A 17,426-nucleotide genomic window follows, 5' to 3' on the forward strand; every position below is an offset into this window, starting at 1 on the left:
CTCCTTAAAATCTCTCTTCAGGACCTCTCAACTTACCTACCTATGTCATTGATGCCAATATGTACCAAGACTTCTGGGTGCTCACCCTCACTCTTGCAAATGTCATGGAGCCAGTCCAAGACATCCCTGAACCTGGCTCCAGGAAGGCAACATCCCACCTAGGTGTCTCTATAACACCCACAGAATCTCGTCTCTGTTCCTCTGACTATGTATGGAATCTCCTATCAACACTTCACCTATCTCCTCTTCATCTCTTCACCCAGTCACTGTGGCTTCCCCCAGTAGGTCATCCCCCTCAATAACATCTAAAGTTAGATATCTATTATTGAGGGGAATGGCTACAGGTGTACTCTGCACTGGCTGTGTATTTTCCCTCCTTCTCCTGACTCTCACCTGTCTCCTACAATCTAGAGGTGACTACCTCCCTCCAGGCTCCTGTCTATCACCTCCTTATTCTCCCACACAAGTCCAAGGTCATTGAGATGCAGCTCCAGTTCCTTAACAAGTTCTCTCAGGAGCTGCAACTCGGTGCACCTGGTGCAGATACGTTCAGACTTCCCACGTCCCACACAGAGTACAAAACACTGTCACTGAACTACTATGCCCAATAGATGAGGAAGGAACAAATAAGGACAGTAAGAGTGAAACCAACCAGAGCCTTTACCTTGCCCTGCCTGATGAGCCAAAGTCGCTCTGCTTGCACGCAGACATTGAACGGTAGCCCTTTTTACGTACTACCTCTTGCTGATTAGCCGCTCAATGCAGAGAAACTGCCAGAAAGCAGTTACAAAGGCCAATTAACCTACTAACGGGTAATCTTTTTACTGTAGGAGGAAATGCACACATTCCACTGGGAGAACGTGCATACTCCTCACAGAGAACATCGTATTGAACTCCGAAGTCCAACACCCTGAGCTGGTATAGTGTCATGCTAACGGCTACATTACCGTGGCACCCAATTACATCAGTTCAATTAGATTAGATAAATTCAATTAGATCGTGACTAATCGTACTTTAATTATCTCATTACTTTGCTTGCATGTCCCTTTCTTATCTCCTCAACAACATATTGTTCAAGAAGCAAAGAAAACTGTAAATCATAAGAGATTATGCAGATGCTGGAAATTCAGAGCAACACACAAAATATTGGAGGAACACTGCAGGTCACACAGTATCTATGGAGAGGAATAAACAATCAACGTTTTGAGATGAGATCCTTTATCAGGATAGGAAAGGAAGCAGGCAGAAGCCAGAATGGAAAGGTGTACAAGCTGGCAGGTGATAAGTGAGACCTGGTGAGATGAAGATGGGTGGGTGGGGAAGGGGGCTGAGGTAAGAAGCTAGGATATGATAGGTGGAAAAGATAAAGAGCTAAAGAAGATGGGGCTCATCAGCTGTGGTTGGCAATTCTTCCGGGAGAGGCAAAAACTCTGATCTCATACAGAGGGGCTTTGAGGAAAGAGAAGCAGAATAAACGGTGTAAAGACAGTAAGGTAGAAGGGCTGAAATGTGTGTACCTCAATGCAAGAAGCATCAGGAACAAAGGTGATGAACTGAGAGCTTGGATACATACATGGAATTATGATGTAGTGGCCATTACAGAGACTTGGCTGGCACCAGGGCAGGAATGGATTCTCAATATTCCTGGATTTCAGTGCTTTAAAAGGAATAGAGAGGGCAGAAAAAGGGGAGGAGGGGTGGCATTACTGGTCAGGGATACTATTACAGCTACAGAAAGGGTGGGTAATGTAGCAGGATCCTCTTTTGAGTCAATATGGGTGGAAGTCAGGAACAGGAAGGGAGCAGTTACTCTACTGGGCGTATTCTATAGGCCCCCTGGTAGCAGCAGAGATACAGAGGAGCAGATTGGGAGGCAGATTTTGGAAAGGTGCAAAAATAACAGGGTTGTTATCATGGGTGACTTTAACTTCCCTAATATTGATTGGCACCTGATTAGTTCCAAGGGTTCAGATGGGGCAGAATTTGTTAAGTGTGTCCAGGATGGATTCCTGTCACAGTATATGGACAGGCCGACCAGGGGGAATGCTATACTAGATCTAGTACTAGGTAATGAACCGGGTCAGGTCACAGATCTCTCAGTGAGTGAGCATCTGGGGGACAGTGACCACCGCTCCCTGGCCTTTATAATTATCATGGAAAAGGATAGAATCAAAGAGGACAGGAAAATTTTTAATTGGGGAAAGGCAAATTATGTGGCTATAAGGCTAGAACTTACGGGTGTGAATTGGGATGATGCTTTTGCAGGGAAATGTACTATGGACATGTGGTCGATGTTTAGAGATCTCTTGCGGGATGTAAGGGATAAATTTGTCCCGGTGAGGAAGATAAAGAATGGTAGGGTGAAGGAACCATGGGTGACAAGTGAGGTGGAAAATCTAGTCAGGAGGAAGAAGGCAGCATACAAGAGGTTTAGGAAGCAAGGATCAGCTGGGTCTATTGAGTAATATAGGGAAGCAAGAAAGGAGCTTAAGAAGGGGCTGAGAAGAGCAAGAAAGGGGCATGAGAAGGCCTTGGCGAGTAGGGTAAAGGAAAACCCCAAGGCATTCTTCAATTATGTGAAGAAAAAAAGGATTACAGGAGTGAAGGTAGGACCGATTAGAGATAAAGGTGGGAAGATGTGCCTGGAGGCTGTGGAAGTGAGCGAGGTCCTCAATGAATATTTCTCTTCAGTATTCACCAATGAAAGGGAACTTGATGATGGTGAGGACAATATGAGTGAGGTTGATGTTCTGGAGCATGCTGATATTAAGGGAGAGGAGGTGTTGGAGTTGTTAAAATACATTAGGACAGATAAGTCCCCGGGGCCTGATGGAATATTCCCCAGGCTGCTCCACGAGGCGAGAGAAGAGATTGCTGAGCCTCTGGCTAGGACCCTTATGTCTTTGTTGTCCACGAGAATGGTACCGGAGGATTGGAGGGAGGCGAATGTTGTTCCCTTGTTCAAAAAAGGTAGTAGGGATAGTCCGGGTAATAATAGACCAGTGAGCCTTGCATCTGTGGTGGGAGAGTTGTTGGAAAAGATTCTTAGAGATAGGATCTATAGGCATTTAGAGAATCATGGTCTGATCAGGGACAGTCAGCACGGCTTTGTGAAGGGCAGATCGTGTCTAACAAGCCTGATAGAGTTCTTTGAGGAGCTGACCAGGTATATAGATGAGGGTAGTGCAGTGGATGTAATCTATATGGATTTCAGTAAGGCATTTGACAAGGTTCCACACGGTAGGCTTATTCAGAAAGTTAGAAGGCATGGGATCCAGGGAAGTTTGGCCAGGTGGATTCAGAATTGGCTTGCCTGCAGAAGGCAGAGGGTGGTGGTGGAGGGAATACATTCAGATTGGAGGATTGTGACTAGTGGTGTCCCACAAGGATCTGTTCTGCGACCTCTACTTTTCGTGATTTTTATTAACGACCTGGATGTGGGGGTAGAAGGGTGGGTTGGCAAGTTTGCAGATGACACAAAGGTTGGTGGTGTTGTAGATAGTGTGGAGGATTGTCAAAGTTTGCAGAGAGACATTGATAGGATGCAGAAGTGGGCTGAGAAGTGGCAGATGGAGTTCAACCCGGAGAAGTGTGAGGTGGTACATTTTGGAAGGACAAACTCCAAGGCAGAGTACAAAGTAAATGGATCTCGGGGTACATGTCCACAGATCGCTGAAAGTTGCCTCACAGGTGGATAGGGTAGTTAAGAAAGTTTATGGGGTGTTAGCTTTCATAAGTCGAGGGATAGAGTTTAAGAGTCGCAATGTAATGATGAAGCTCTATAAAACTCTGGTTAGGCCACACTTGGAGTATTGTGTCCATTTCTGGTCACCTCACTATAGGAAGGATGTGGAAGCATTGGAAAGGGTACAGAGGAGATTTACCAGGATGCTGTCTGGTTTAGAAAGTATGGATTATGATCAGAGATTAAGGGAGCTAGGGCTTTACTCTTTGAAGAGAAGGAGGATGAGAGGAGACATGATAGAGGTGTACAAGATAATAAGAGGAATCGATAGAGTGGATAGCCAGTGCCTCTTCCCCAGGGCACCACTGCTCAATACAAGAGGACATGGCTTTAAGGTAAGGGGTGGGAAGTTCAAGGGGGATATTAGAGGAAGGTTTTTTACTCGGAGAGTGGTTGGTGCGTGGAATGCACTGCCTGAGTCAGTGGTGGAGGCAGATACACTAGTAAAGTTTAAGAGACTACTATACAGGTATATGGAGGAATCTAAGGTGGGGGCTTATATGGGAGGCAGGGTTTGAGGGTCGGCACAACATTGTGGGCCAAAGGACCTGTACTGTGCTGTACTATTCTATGTTCTATCTTCCTCTGCCTGCAACTACACCCACTCATGGGGAAGGCTTCAGAAGTAAACCCCGAAAAAAAAAAAATCCTTAGCTGGAGTCCCTAAGGCAGTCCTACGCTGAGCTCAACACTGACTGGCGGACCTTCGCCTGCGGCTCGATGGAGTAATACATAAATTTTGCGGCTGCCTTTAATTTCTCCTTTTCCCCAGTTTAAACCTTGAATTTTTAACTTTTATTTCTCGGATCTTCGAAGGAAATAGTTATCATTATGTCATATCATTTAAGAAGTGGAAAGCAGCCTCTTGAATCCAGCAATGGAAAGGGAAAAACTTTGAAAGAAAAATTGGAAGATATGCCTGTCTGGGCTGAGCGGTTGGAAAGTGTGTTGATGGCTCTCAACAACAAAATAGACAATAACACTTTTGAGTTGAAGTCGTTCCGACAGAGTTTTCAGACTATTGAGGAAAATATTATTTCCTTGAATACTGACTTTAAAGAATCGAAACGTCAAATTGTGGATATTTCAACCCGCTTGGAACAGGCTCAATGTAAAATTGTCCATTTGGAGGCGGTCTCGTCGGAATAATATACGAATTATCGGACTAAAGGAAAGTTCTGAGAGTGGGAATTTATTGGGCAATTTTGCCAATTTGTTTTAATCTTTGTTTCCGGATATTCTCCCTCAACCTCCTGATATTGAAAGAGCTCAGAGAATTTTCATTTCGAATTCTCAGATTTCAGGTAAACCTCGGCTTATTTTGGTCAACTTTCTTCGCCTTAAAGTTAAAGACCAAATCATAAAATGTGCAAGGAAACAAAAAGGTTTTAAATTTAACGGTTCTGAGATCCATTTTTATGAAGACTATCCACAGGACATTATGGAACAGCGGATCAAATTTGTCCAGCGATGAAAATTGCTCATGCAAAGGGATTTTTTCCATTGCTTCACTACCCTGCTGGACTAAAATTATTTCCTAACAATTCTGCACCTCATGAGTTTTTGGATCCCGAAGCGGCATTGGACTTTGTTAACTCTATCGTGGAGTCGGCTGTCGCATAAAGGATATTTCGGTTGCTGAATAATTTTCTGAAAGAAAACAGGCTTTGAAGATTTTTGATATGCTGAAGATTTCCTTTGATTGATGAACTATTTAAAGAAGAGGTGAACTTCTTGGTTTGACTAATGAATTACTTTTTTGAAGTCTGGTATATGGAGTGAACTAACACAGCGGACAGATTATTAACTGGTTTGATTATCTGCTTCTTTCTTCCTTTCCTTTTATTAATTAAGTGATAGCTTTCATAGTTTATATAGACTCTTTCTTATATAGTGAGGAGTGTTTAGAATAGCTTTAGTTTCCTTTGTTAAAGTTGGGTAGTAAGCTAAAGGAATAATGGTGTCTTTTTCTTGCTAGCGATTGTTTAGGTTTAATAGCGTTGTTTTGATGCTTCTGGAGACTGTTTTTGCATTCCTAGTTTCTTTTCAATGATTAACTTTTTTCTGCTTCTCTGTTGGGCTTTCTTATCTTCGGGTCAAGAGCAGGGATGTGATGTTGATGTTGATGTTGATGATAAGGCACTCATGAGACCACACTTGGAGAATTGTGTGCAGTTTTGGGCTCCTTATTTTAGAAAGGATATACTGACATTAGAGAAGGTTCAGTGAAGATTCACGAGAATGATTCCAAGAATGAAAGGGTTACCATATGAGGAACGTCTGGCAGATCTTGGCCTCTATTCCTTGGAGTTCAGGAGAATCGGGGGGGAGATCTCAAAGAAACATTCCAAATGTTAAAAGGCCTGAACAAATTAAATATGGCAAAGTTACTTCCCATGGTAGGGGAGTCTAGGACAAGAGGGCTTGACTTCAGGATTGAAGGACATCCATTTAGAACTGAGATGCAGAGAAATTACTTTAGTCAGAGGGTTTGTGGAATCTGTGGAATTTGTTGCCAAAAGAGACCGTGGAGACCAAGTCACCGGGTGTATTTAAGGCAGAGATAGATAGGTTCTTGATTAGCCAGGGCATCAAAGGGTATGGGGAGAAGGCAGGGAAGTGGGGATAACTGGAAGAATTGGATCAGCTCAAGACTGAATGGCAGAGCAGACTCGATGGGCCGAATGGCCTACCTCTGCTCCTATATCTTATGGTGGCACGGCTCATTGGGTGGAAGGACCTGTTTCGCACTGTATCTCTCAATAAATAACCGGGGAATTCATTCACAACTCAGCTGCAAAAACTTACTAACATCTTACCACTGAGTGCTGGAGATTCAGACTTTCCAGCTTCTGGGAATGGGTGGCCAGCGCTTCAAAGACATCAGATGAGATATCGTTACAGTTGGTCAGTCGCAAGGAGGTTAAGTGAGGACAGGACTCAGCGACAACCTGGAGAGAGATGGTGACATTGTAAGAACAGTGGAACAACTTAGTCTCTACATCTTAAGTTGGACTCCACAACTCACGTTACCAGCACTGTTTGTTTATTTATTTATTTATTTATTTATTATTAGTATTTGCACTTTCTGTCTTCTGTTGTGCATTAGTTGTTTGTCTGACTTGTGTGTAATTTTTCATTGATTTGATTGTATTTTCAAATTCAAAATGTTTAATGTCATTTCTAGTACACAATGTAAAGAAGAATGAAGTAATTGTTACTCTGGATCTGATGCAGAACAAAAATAACTCAATAGGATAAAAAACAATAAATATAAATACATAACACATCTGATATGAATAGATTGATTGTACTCTTTATTCTACTGTGAATGCCTGCAAGAAAATGAATCTCAGTGTAGCACAAGTACATTGAAATTAAATTTACATTAAACTCAACACTCTGCTCCTAAGTCAAACAGAATTAGAGTGCATAAAACAGATCTACTGTATTGGAGATCTCCATGGATGAGGGATTTCAGTGACAACATTAGACTGGAGAAGCTGGGCCTGTCTCCTTGGAACAAAAAGAATGGAAGGAAATTTAAATTGGTAACTTGGTGTATTGTTGTCACATGTTCCAAGGTGAAGAAAGAAGAAAGGTAAGCAGACATCCCACCCTGCAAAAACTCATTTCAGGCAGGGAGCACCACCATTTCAGGGAGGTAGCACCCCACCCCTCTCCCCCCCCCCCGCAACCCCATATCCCCCCCCACCCCCAGTCGACCTCCAAGGGTGTATGTAATACTTTGTTTAGTAATTTTGTCTAATCTGTAAACCAAGTTGGGAATATGCAGAAAATGTGACATTAAAATATGTACTTATATGAAATTATCATGTTTATTCTATTACAACTTTAAGCAAGTCTACAGGGGGTTTGGCCTCATCACGAAGGACATCAATAGCGCAGCTCCTTAGCAGCTAGCCAGCTAGTTTAAATAATGTTAGCTATGCTAATGAACGAATGACACCTGTTAAACTCACCTCAACAAGTCTTTTACATTTTAACCGACCATGGGCAATAGAAAAGTCACCGTTGCAAACAGTGCAGCGAGCAACACTGTCATTCTTTTTGAGGTCGACTGTAAAGCCCGCCCACAGAGAAAACTGATAGGTCTACTTAGCAGGGGTCCCCAATATTTTTTGCACTGCAGACCGGTTAATATTGACAATATTCTTGCGGACCGGCCGATGATGAGGGGCAGGGGTGTTAATCACGACCGGAATATAGGTAATAAGTCAACTACAAGTCACTTATAAGTGGCTAATACACTCAATTTCATTTCTAAAAGGGTTTATCTAATGAATTTAATATTAAACACACAGCGCATATTTTCCTTGCGTGAATATAGTGAGAAGTCAATTATAAGTCAATAGCATCATAACATTTTAAGTAACGTTTAGGTATTAAATACAGTGCATATATTCCTCGTATGAACATATAAAATCATTGTAACACACCAATATCGCTGAATCAGTGGGAGCCCTGGACTTGTTTCCCTGCAACAAGACGGTCCCGTCGAGGGGTGATGGGAGACAGTGATACTCAAAGGGGGTTCCTTATGTCCAGTCTATTCCACAATTTAGTTTTCGTTGCATTCATTGCAGAAAACTCCACTTCGCAGAGATACGTTGGAAATGGAAGCAACATGGGTTCTTTTAACTAGCCTGAATGCTCTATTTCTGTTTTTTACAGCCTGACAACATTCTTCTGTCCACCATGGTACCAGTTTTCTATTCATCCTATTTTTACTCCTAAGTATAGATCCTTCTGCTGCCATGATAATTGCTGAAGTCACCTGACTGTTTAATTCATCTACATTTCCAGAAATATCAATCTTTGTCAACCCTTCTTCACTCAACTTCTGGAACTTACCCCAATCTGCTTTTTCAAACACCCACTTTGGGGTTCCACCACCTGGTCTTACTTCAACTCTTTCACCCACTGAACACAAAACTGGGTAGTGATCACTGCCTACTGTTGAAGCAGTCCAAACTCCCCAGTTACTAATGCCAGCCAAGGTATTAGACACTAACGTAATATCTAACACTGACTCAGTTCCTGTTGTTATATCTATCCTTGTGCCGCTACCATCATTCATACACACCAAATCCCTTTCTTCCATCAAATCTTCAATTACCTTTCCATTTGGATCTGAAATCTGATCCCCCCTATATTGTGCTATGAGCATTGAAATCTGCACACCACACTACTTTATGTCTGTTTTGTCCTTGTATCTTTAATAGGCTGTCCAAATCCAACCTTTTACATGGATTGTAGTAGTTAATTATAACCACTCCCTCCCCTCTCTCCCACACTTCCACCACTATGTATTCCTGATCATCTCCTTTTTCCAGTACCCTATATGGTATACCTTGCTTGATTAACATAGCACAACCCCCTCCTCCCCCTAGATTTCTATCTTTCCTTATCATTGTATACCCATATACCACAAAGTCTAAAGTTGGTTTTAACCAAGTTTCCTGAATACACACTACATCCGGTTTTACAACTGTTTCTTTAATAAAGTGCTTGAATTCCTGGCTATTGGCCAGTAAGCTCCTTGCATTCCATTGTAAAAGAATCACCATAATTAGTATTAACCAACACATGACACTTCCTGGCTTGACTGATTACTGAGGTTCTCCCTCACTTCCTCCCATGTCAGTCCTACTAACCCTAAATGGTTTACTGCTGCTTTTACCACCAGCTGAATTTTGTCACTTTTTGACTTTACCTCAGCCGTACTATTAATCACTCCTGCAATGAATGTTACTGGAGCCTTTTTGTCTACATAAATCCTGTCATTTGTTCTTTGTTGCATCTCTTGTATCCCTATTGCTCCCTGTTCATTAGGAGCATTATTCTGTTCTCTTGACATTCTTATAGCTTCTGCATAAGTGATCTTTCTTTTCACTCTTATTTCTTGAATTTTAGTCTCCCGTCTGACAACCTCACACCCACTATATGCAACATTATGAGCTCCTCCACAATTGCAGCATTTTGGTTGAACTCCTGTTCCGCACTTTCCATATTCATGATCACCCCACATCTAGCACATCTCCTCTGCCTTTTACAGTTTTTAGCCACGTGTCCAAACCTTTGACAATTATAGCACCTCAATGGCTTTGGCACATACACCCTTACTGGGTAACTCATGAAACCCAGGAACACCTTCCTTGGCACTCTTTCTTCTTCAAATTCAATCAATACTGATTCACTTTCCTTTTTCACTCCCTCCTTTGTTGTTTTCAGTCTTTGAACATTCATTACTTTCCCTCCTTTGATATTCCTCTTTATCTCCTGCATATTTATACTCATTGGTATCCCCGTGATCACTCCTTTACAACCACTGTTTTGTGCTCCCACCCTCCCAATGTATTCCACCTTGCATTTTCCTATCTCTTTTAGCTTGAGTGCTTTCTCAAGTTGTTCCTCATTCGCACATCTTACCAATAAGTTGCCATCATTAAGGACTTTTGCAAATACTATTTCCTCTACCTTATTTGTCAGAATTGTTGTTAGCACAAACGGGTTAATTTTCTTCATATGTCCCTGAGCCTTCTCATTAAACCTAATTATGACAATACCTCCTCTCTGAGCTTGTTCATCTTCCTCACTTTCAGAGCTTTCTCCACTATCATTTCTTACTCTTTTATTCCCTTTGTCTTGGTTTTTATTCATCTGACCCCTCTCTACCTCCTCATTCCCTTTATTTCTCCCTTCACAATAATCCACCTCTCCCCAGCTGCCTACCTCTGGTCCCAAGTCTCTATCCCTCTCCTTCTCCACTTTCTTTCCCTCAACTCCACCTCTTATCTTGTCCGCCATTACCGGACCCACACGACCCCCTCCCAGCAATTTCCGTTCCTTCCCCACTCTCTTTCCCTCAACAGGTTCCAAAACACACTCACACATCAAACAAAACACAGCCAGCTTCCAGTCAAGCCAACTAAGCCACTCCTCCTGGCATCCCTGCCAACCAATTCAGCAGTTGGACTTTCCAGATACAGGTGTATTTTTACTACAATCAATTGAAACACCTTGATTGCACATTGCGATCTCCATTTAACTAATTATGTGACTTCTAAAACCAATTGGCCGCACCAGTGATGATTTGATGTGGCATAATAAAAAGGGTGAATACTTCTGCAATCAATTATCTGGAGTTATATATTTGTAATTAATTTAAATCACTTTGTAGAGATCTGTTTTCCCTCTGAAACAAAAGTGTCTTTTGCTATTGATCAGTGTCAAAAAAACCAGACTAAATCCACTGTGATTCAATATTCTAAAACAATAAAACATGAAAACTTCCAAGGGGATGAATAGTTTTTATAGGCCCTGTATATATACTTACTGTAATTCAGTTTTTTCTTTGCAATATTTATCACATATTGCACTGTACTGCTGCCACAAAGTGAACAAATTTCATGACATATGCCTGTGATATTAAAACTGATTCTGATTCTGAGGTCATGATCTGTTCTTACTGCTACCATCAGGCAGGGGGTACAGGAGCCGTAGAACACACACCACCAGGTTCAGGAACAGTTATTACCCCTCAGCCACCAGGCTCTTGAACCAGAGGGAATGACTTCAACTCAATTTCACTTACCCCAACATTGAACTTTTCCTGCAACCCATGAACTCACTTTTAAGGACTATACAACTCATATTCTTAATATTTATTGCTCATTTATTTTTTATTTTTTCTTTTATTTCATATTTGCACAGCTTATTGTGGTTTGCACTGTGGCTGTTTGTCCATTTCTGTCGTGTGCAGGTCTTCAATGAAGGGACTGTTCCATGTTGTATCTCAATAAAAAATTACGATGACATATAGGTACTTTAATAATAAATTCTGAGGAGCCGAACTGAAACAAAGTGATGCCTCTGATGTGTCAGGAGAGAAAGTTATTGGCTTACCTTCAGGGTGTAACCCACGAGGCTGTTCCAGTGGCAGAGAGAGAACACGCGAAGTTGTGAAAACCTGTGTGTAAAAAAGCACATCAATGCAGATCAATCAGTTGGCAACTCCTCTCTCTGTTCCCTACCTCTATAGTAGGAAAGGAACCTGAATTCGGAGAACCAATAACTATCTACACATTAAACTCATTTCACCGCACGTTTTTATCAACTTGGGTAGCACGGCCAGACATAGGAGCAGAATTAGGCCATTCTGCCATTTATTTTCCCTTTCAATCCTGTTTTCTCTCTGTGACCTTTGATGCCTTTACTAGTTAAGTACCCATGAACCTCTGCTTTAAATATACCCAATAAATTGGCTTCCACAGCTTATAACAGTGGGATAGAAGCTGCCCTTGAGCTTGGTGGTACGTGTTTCCAGGTTTTTGCATCTTCTGCCCAATGGGAAAGGGAAGAAGAGAGAATGTCCGGGGGGCGGGGGGAAGGTTTGGTCATTGATTATGCTGGCTGCTGTATCAAATCAGCGAGTCCATTGAGGGAGGCTAGTTTCCATGATGTGCTGGGCTGCATCCCGAAGACATGGAGGTTGGGGGGGGGGGGTGATTGGCCAATGTATGTAGGCAAGTGGTGGAATCTTGGGCAGGGAGAATCAAAAAATGGATCCGCAAGGACTCAGTGGGCCAAATGACCTTTGCTGTTGTCTCTCTTACAGAGGTAGAATCCAGGTAAGAGGGTTGACAGGAATAAGGGGAGAATAAAACAGGATTAGTACTAGGATTAATATAAAAATAGGTGCAGACTCAGTGGGCCATAGGACTATGTTTAAAATACCGTATGAATGTTTGATGGCTCTGGGTCGGTACTCACTGGAGTTTAGAAGAATGAGGGGAGATCTAACTGAAACTTAACAAATATGAAAGCCCTACATAGAGTGGATGTGAGAGGATGTTTCCTATAGTGGGGGAGTCTAGGCCTCAGAATAGAAGGAAGTCCATTTGAAACATTGTTTTGCAGCAGCAGCACAATGCCAATACATAATAAATTACAATATGAAATACATACTGTACATAAAACAAATTAAATTAAATAAGTAATGGAAAAAGGGAGCAAAGAAAAAGGAAAAAAATAGTGAGTTTGTGTTCAGGGTCCATTCAGAATTTGGATAGCAGAGAATAAGCTGTTCCTGAAACATCGAATATGTGTCTTCAGGCTCCTGTACCTCCTCCCTGATGGTAGGAATGAGAAGAAGGCATGTCCTGGGTGACGGGGGTCCTAAATGACTGATGCCGCATTGCCTTTTAAAGACGTCCTCGATGCCCTCCTGGGGTATGACTCGATTCCTCTGCAGACTTGCAGTTCTTGTCCTCAAGTTTAAGTCCACTCAGAGACAGACCATTTCATTTCTCTTCACGGTACATCAGAGCCCTCATTGATGTCCCCCAGCTGAAAATACATCAGGTCTCTGACAACCCCAACCAATCATGTCAAAACCACTAATAACAACACTTCTGCCTTAACAAACCTGTTCTCTGTCAGCCAGCTTAAGGTGTTCTGGATTTTTTGCTGAACCGGAGGCTGCAATTTATTTCCAGGCCTGCCCCAGCAACGAGAGATGGTAACCTTGCGCCACAGTGTGGGGGTTTCAGCGGCTGCGTTCCATAGCTGACACACTCGAGCCATTCTGTTTCAAAATGCAGGATCAAAGATCAGATCAAAAGAACACCTCAGCCAAAAGATAGAGATTAGCTTTAACTGTCACACGTAAATCCAAATGCATTGAAACAACCAACACAGTCCAAAGAAAATGTGTGGCCTACAAATGTCGCACACTTCCAGTGCCAACAGAGCATGCCCATAACTTACTAACTCTAACCCGTACACCTTTGGGATGTGGAAGGGAAGTGGAACACCCAGAGGAAACACACAGTCACACGGAGAATGTACAAGCTCCTTGCAGGCAGTGGTGGGAATCGAATCCCCATTGCTGGCGCTGTAAAGCACTGTGCTAACCACGCTACCATGCCGTGTATATCCAGTCTGTAACTCTCAGGATGCAGCAGAGGCATTCTTGTTCTATCCAACTGTATGAAACAGAAATTTAAAGTCACCATCCCACCTCCAACTTTGAGCTCTCTCACGATCCTCCCACCTCCCAAATCCAGAGTACTCCCAAGTTCATTGACGGTACAGAACACCCAAAGGGTTAATTAACTAGTATAAACCTGGAACACCACACACCAAGTGCTGGAGGAACTCAGCAGGTCAGGAAACATCTATGGAAATGAACACATTTGACGCTTTGGGCTAAGACCCTTCATCAGGACTGAAAAGGAAGGGGGAAGATGCCAGAATTAAAAAGGTGGCAGGGAGAGAAAGGAGGACAAGCTAGAAGGTAATAGATGAAGCCAGGTGGGTGGGAAAGGTGAAGGCTGGAGAAGCAGGAATCTGATAGGAGAGGATAGTGGACCATAGGAGAAACGGAAGGAGGAGGTGATAGGTAGGTGAGAAGAGGTAAGGAGCCACAGTGGGGTCTCGAAGAGGGAAGGGAGTGGGGAAAAGAAAAAAATGTGGAAAAAAAAGTTACCCAAAGGAGTAATTGATGTTCATGCCATCAGGTTGGAGGCTCCTAGACCTCCTCTACCCTGAGAGTAGCCTCATTGTGGCACACGTCAGAACAGGAATAGGGATAGGAATTAAAATGGTTGGTCACCAGGAATTTCTGCTTTGGCGAATGAAGTGAGGTCCCCAATGTATACTGTAGATGAGTGGTGGAATCAAAGGGGAGCTAATGGGAGTGCAGGGAGAATGAAATAGGATTGGTTGTGGGATTGGCATCAATGGGTGTTTAATAATTCGCACAGACATTGGGACAAAATTCCTGTCCTTGTCTAAATTCTGTACTCATCACCATCCACCTCCCATGGGAACCAGTTACCACCCCACCCTCCCCTCCATCTCCAAATCCCACTTTCATCAGCCCTACACTCACATGCCACTAGTCACCACACATGTGCATCAATACCTCAATGCAGAACATAGAACAGCATATCACAGTACAGACCCTTTGGCCCACAATGGTGTGCTAAACTTTTAACCCACTAAGATCAATCTAACCCTTCCCTCCCACATAGTGCTCCATTTCTCAGTCATCCATGTACCTAAGAGTTGAGAGTCGAGTCATATAACACTACAGCACAGAAATAGGCCATTCAGCCCATCTAGTCCATGCCAAACTAATCTGCCTAGTCCATTGACCTGCACCCGGACCATAACCATCCATGTACCTATCCAAATTTCTCTTAGGTGTTGAATTTGAACCCACATCTACCACTTGCACTGGCAGTTTGTTCCACACTTTCACCACCTTCTATGTGAAGTTCCCCCTCATGTTCCCCTTAAACATTTCACCTTTCACTCTTAACCTCTAGTTCTAGTCTCACCCAACCTCAGTGCAAAGAGCCTGCTTACAAATTACCCCATCTATACCACTCATAATTTTATATACCTCTATCAAATCTCCCCTCATTCTCCTACACTTTAGAGAATAAGGTCCTGACCTGTTCAACCTTTCCCCATAACTCAGGTCCTCAAGTCCTGACAACATCCTTGCAAATTTTCTCTGCACTCTAAATATTTCTAATGTATCTGCCTCTACCACCACCCACACATCCATGCATCTACCACTCTCCAAATAAAAAGCCTACCTCTGAAATACCCCTATACTTCCTTCCAATCACTTTAAAACTACGCCATTTCATATTCACCATTTGGCCCCGAGAAAAGGTCTCTGGCTGTCCACTCAATTTACGCCTCTTATCATCTTATACACCTTTATCAAGTCACCTCTCATCCTCCTTCACTCCAAGAGAAAAGCCCTAGTTCACTCAGTCTATCCTTATAAGACATGCTCTCTAATCTCGGCAGCAACCTAGTAGATCTCCTCTGCACCCTCTCCCACCTTGGCCCCTCACCTGCAGAGAAATGGTACAGCTCCACTGGATGACACCACGTAACTGAAGATATGAACCAATACTTCAATCGGAAGCTGTTGACCCCACCAGTCGACTTCCTCTTCTTTCTGGTCCTCTGGTTCTGGATCTGTTGCTTTGTCCTGATCTTCAGCACATTTGGAGCTGGTGCCCCTCATCTCCGCACGGGCATTAGGCGTCTTGTTGAGCCAGTAGTTGTTTCTCTTGCCACTTGACTTTCTGGGCCTGGGCCTCCTCTGCCCATTACCCCCATTGGAAGTCATCAGGAGCCTGTCACTGTCGGTCTCATGGACCGTATCATTGGTGCCATTGCACCGCCTTGTCCGCACCATCTACTTCGCTGGCTTGGTTGTCACCCAGCTGCGTGATCCACCCCGACTTTCCACACTCCCTTCCCGTTTGCGAGATGCCTGCCTAGAGGTGTAGGGAGACAAACAGCCTCCTATCGGGGTGTCCCCTCTCAGTCCTCCTCGTGAAATAATTTGGCTGGACAAGTCCTTATCCAACAGCAAAAGCACAAAGAGGAATGTCACAGTGTCACTAGAGAAAGAAAAAAAAAATCATCATTTCACTGTTTGCTGACTGCAATCTCACCCGTGGCAGTGAGGTAAAATACTATATAGACCAGGCCCTTCGGCCCACAGTATCTGTGCCAACTATGATGCTGTTGCAGTGAGCGTCCATCATCGAAAGCCACTCCCCCGTGGTAGCCAGCGACTGACCCATTTAAGAAGCATTGCAGCCCATCTCACTAGCTGCTGTTTAGCTGATGAGACCACGGCATCACTGGAGTTCACATCTAGCACATGGAAAGCAACTGCTCTCCTTTTGCTCTGTGGATCACTGTGACCCAAATCACAGATGGTGCCACAGAAAGTGGAAGTTTGCTGCAGGAAGAGAGGGCCTTGCGCACAAGCAGTAGGAACAGAGTATAACTTGAAGGGTTTACTGAATGTTTAGTGTGTCTCGCCTGGCAGATGACCAGAGAAGGTCATCATTTAAGCTGACAGGAAGGCAACAGTAACTGAAATAACCACGCGTTACAACAGTGGTGTGCTGAAGACCATCTCCGAACAGACAGCTCGTTGAACCTCAAAGTGGATGTACTATAGCAACAGAAGACCACACACATACAGAAACACACTTCGTATACTTGGATGCCACAGTGGCGTAGCAGTTAGCGCAAAGCAATGGCAGCTCAGGGTGTCGGAGTTTCAAGTTCAAATCCAGCATCATCCATACGCACTCTCTGTACGTCCCACACGTGGAATGTGTGGGTTTTCCCTGAGTGTCCTTCCTCAGTCCAAAGACATACTGGGTAGGTTAAATGGTCATTGTAAATTGTCAAGTGATTAGTTTAGGGTTAAATTGGGATTGTGGGGGTTACTGAGGCGGTCGGCTTGAAGGGCAGATTCCACACCATCAGCAAAAGAGCTCCCAACCACTAAAGAATTTACTGGATACGCAAGAAACAACGGGTGCTGGAATCTGGAGCAACAAACAATCTGCTGGAGAAATTTGGCAGGTCAAGCAGCATCCCAGTGGGGAGAGGGGTGGTAAGGAATCGGTGATGTCTCGACCCAATTCCTCACCAGTCCCCTAGCCACAGCTACCTTTCAACCAGCAGACTGCTGCACACACCACTGTTGTAACACGTGGTTATTTGAGTTACTGTTGCCTCACAGTCAGTTTGAACCAGTCTGCCATTCTCCTCTGACCTCTATCATTAACAAGGCATTTTCACTCACAGAACTGCCACTCAC

General features: G+C 43.4%; 1 pseudogene; it reads right to left on the reverse strand.

The window, feature by feature from the left end:
- LOC134340868 (F-box/LRR-repeat protein 6-like) overlaps positions 1-16,899 on the reverse strand; it is a 50,456-nt pseudogene extending 33,557 nt beyond the window's left edge.
- Between the last annotated feature and the right edge of the window lie 527 nt (positions 16,900-17,426).

The sequence above is a fragment of the Mobula hypostoma genome, chromosome X2, assembly GCF_963921235.1.
Source record: "Mobula hypostoma chromosome X2, sMobHyp1.1, whole genome shotgun sequence".
Lineage (NCBI taxonomy): Eukaryota > Metazoa > Chordata > Chondrichthyes > Myliobatiformes > Myliobatidae > Mobula > Mobula hypostoma.